At 44.8% G+C, this 3,689-nt stretch overlaps 1 pseudogene; it reads left to right on the forward strand.

The window, feature by feature from the left end:
• Positions 1 to 3,153: 3,153 nt before the first annotated feature.
• Positions 3,154 to 3,271, forward strand: LOC126428940 (5S ribosomal RNA; annotated as a pseudogene).
• The last annotated feature ends 418 nt before the right edge of the window (positions 3,272 to 3,689 follow it).

Raw genomic sequence — 3,689 nt, forward strand, 5'->3', positions numbered from 1 at the left:
CTCTCAATCTTGAATGGCAACCACTCAAACTGTTCCGCCCTCCGTGGATGTTGAACGTCGCTCACCCAGCTGACCCCTCTCTCGATGATGGGATGCGAGTCGTGTGGGAGCGAACTCTACGGTCCACTGCGAAATACTCATCCAGCCTTGAATGGTGGACACAGCTAGCAAAACCGAGGCTCAGGCAAACTTTGATAATTTTCTGAGATGCCAAAGCTCGCGACTTTTGGAGAACTTACGAATATTACTATTCCATCCTGCGTGAACTTTATGCTGCTTCAGATCCCGCCCCTCTGCGAACTGCGGATGTTAGGGGTGTAAAGGCAAAATTGTTGACCTTAAGAGAATACAAGTGGAAAGTTTGAAAATCCGATCGAAACCGCGTTCATTGGTGACGGAAGAACTGACTTCCTTATATCATTTGCTTCGGCATCAGACCCGTCGCCGACGCGCTTGTATTTTTTCACTCATAACAAATGATGGACGTATCGTAATGGAGCAAGCTGATAACAGCGCGTATCTTACACTAGTACTATGTAGACATCTATGACATCGATGTGTCTACTGATACCTTTTACTACCCACTTGTCAGCATCTTGGATACGACAATTACCCATGAACATAATGCAACGCTCTTAGTTGCCTTTCAGTCTGAGGAAGTTAACAAACTTATTTTGGGATCGCCTTCTCAAAAGTCCCACAACTACATGGCCTTCCCAAAGAATTTTATTTGCGCTTTTGGCCGTTTTCGGGTGCTACTTTTACCCCCCCTCCCCCTTTTGAATGAAGTGTTGCAGGGTAGAGTAGTGCCGACGTCGTTAAAAGTGGGAAAAATTGTTTTAATTCCGAAACCCACTGGACCAGCTCCCCCTGATAGCTTTCGCCCACTTACTCTGTTAAACTTTGATTATAAGACTGTGGCGAGGGCAGTTAACAGTTGGATGTCGACTGTTGCAAAACATCGAAGCTGGTCGTACCATTCTTACCCCTATAGCGCGCGTGCCGTGACGTGCTTTCGGTTGTTGCTGTAACGTCCGTCCCTTGTGCCCTTGCTTTTCTAGACCTCGATAAGTCACTTGATCGAGTTAATCACGACTTTCTGCTTCGAATTCTGAAGGCAGTTGATTTCACTGTTGACACACGGCGCCGGCCAGTGTGGCCGAGCGGTTCTAGGCGCTACAGTCTGGAATCGCGCGATCGCTACGGTCGCAGGTTCGAATCCTTCCTCGGGCATGGATGTGTGTGATGTCCTTAGGTTAGTTAGTTTTAAGCAGTTCTAAGTTCTCGGGGACTGATGACCTCAGAAGTTAAGTCCCATAGTGTTCAGAGCCATTTGAACCATTTGACACACGGCGAGTACTCTCAGATCTGTTTACGGGTATTTCGGCTTTGGTGGTTGTTAATGGCCAACTGACGTCCCCAGTAAATATCCGTAGGGGAATGCCTCAAGGAAGCAAGCTGTCAACGACTTTGTTATTGTTGTCCCTGGAGCCTCAGCTTCGGATGCTACAATCCCACCTGACAGGTTCGACACTTTCCGGCGGGACTATAGCTGTTCGTGCATACGCGGATGACGTGATGGTTCAAATTTGCTGTCCTGCTGATATACCTGGCCTGAAGTCTCTAATCAATGATTTTTGTCGGAGTTCAGGTGCAAAACTTAATGAAGGTAAATGCAAGCTTCTTCCCTTACGAGATTTTGATGACGCGGTTGTACCAAGGGCATACGTCTATCGGTATCATCATCGGTCGTTGTCCACTCAATATGGTGGCGCTCAACTGGAAGTCTGTTATGGGAAAAATTCCGGGAGCGATATCAGAGCATGAAAAGGATCCTCTTACTCTGCCCCAGAAAGTCCGAATACTGCATACATATGTCTCATACAAAGTGTATCCGCTTCCCTCGATGATGGCGAAGAAACTGCAACAATTGTCTGGTCGTTTCTTATGGAAAAGACATGTATTTCGCTTAGGATATGAGGTGATCAAGAAGCCTCGTTCCTTTGGGGGGCTGGACCTGACTGATATAGAAAGGAAGACGCAGATGCTATTTGTGCGGCTTACTGTTTTGACGATGACTCAAGAAACGCACACATTCACGTCTCATTTATTTCTCTGTGTCCTTCCTGCTAGTCTTGAACCTCATATTGATGTTGGTCGCATAAATTATAAGTTAAAACACATTCGTGAATTCTATCTTGCGGTGAGCTATTTAGGGGCTGACATCTTATGGAGACCTGTCCTCACCATGAAATTCCTAAAGACACGTTGGGAAGCAGTCCCTTGCCCGAACCTCGCTGAAAGACCTGGACAACAGTTTGGTTCAATATCAGTCTTCCGATTTTGCCAATGCGCGTAGCGTCCTCGTGGTATCAGGTAGTAAATAATTTGATTTCAACAGCGAGCGAATTTTGCGTATTGGGCTTAGTGACACGGATTTATGTAATCGTTGTACATCTCCAGATACGACACGACATCGTTTTACTTGTGAAGTCATATGGCAAACTGGTCTTGGATCAGGACACAATTGATCTTCCTTATCGATCTTCTGAGACTGCATACACTACGGATATCATATTGCGCCCAGATTCTTCTTTCCCTCCACGATCGAAAACCCATATTGTTATGTGGTTGCTGGGACATTTCGTTCATTATGTTGTAGAAGGCGAGGTGGAAGATCACATGAACTTCATGCAGTACATGATCACTGCCTATTGGACATGCTTGCGAATGCCTCGATATCGAGACCTCTTCGCGAACATCTTGAATCTTGTTTTCCGTCAGCAAAGTGTTGGTTAATTTAATTTTTCTGATGATAACTGTTTTTCTTTCTTATATATGTTCCCATCTGATTGCTTCGGCTTGTCCTGGTTTCCTTGTTCGTTTTGTTTTGAGGTTTCCCTCAGCATCGCTCCAGTTCTATTTTAAAATGTGTATAGATGAAGTATAGATACATATGAGCGTATACAATCCTTGCAGTCAAATGGGAATTTTCTTAGTTTGCTATTTCGAATGTAATCTGGTTTCGTTTATCCTTCTGCTTTTAGATTCTATTACAAGCTATAAAAAATATATAAAAAAACGCAAAATATTACAAAAATTAAAATGACTAGAAAAACCATATAAAAATATTTGTTGATACATATCATGTGGGGCAACGGCCTTGCCGCAGCGGATACATCGGTTCCCGTGAGATCACCGAAGTTAAGCGCTGTCGGGCGTGGTCGGCACTTGGATGGGTGATCATCCAGGCCCCCATGCGCTGTTGCCATTTTTCGGGGTGATGCCAATTGAGGAGCTACTCGACCGAACAGTAGCGGATTCGGTCAAGAATACCATCATAACGACCGGGAGAGTGGTGTGCTGACCCCACGACTCTCCTATCCGCATCCTCCACTGAGGATGACGCGGCTGTCCGATGGTCCCGGTAGGCCATTCGTGGCCTGAAGACGGAGTGCTTTTTTTTTTACATATCATGTGAGCTTGTTGGTGATTTGTCGGCTAAGTTCCCGGTGTTTTTTCCTTTCTCCTTTTATTTATTATTCTGTAATCAAAAATAATTTTTTCTCCCATTAGCAGATTATGTTACATGACGCTTTCACTATAGTCTACTGAAGTTTCATGATAATACCAAGCCATTCTGATAGTAAAACAGAAAAAAATAGCGCAAAAACGAAGCTAACTGGCTG

The sequence above is a fragment of the Schistocerca serialis genome, chromosome 1 (assembly GCF_023864345.2).
Source record: "Schistocerca serialis cubense isolate TAMUIC-IGC-003099 chromosome 1, iqSchSeri2.2, whole genome shotgun sequence".
NCBI classification, from domain to species: Eukaryota; Metazoa; Arthropoda; class Insecta; order Orthoptera; family Acrididae; genus Schistocerca; species Schistocerca serialis.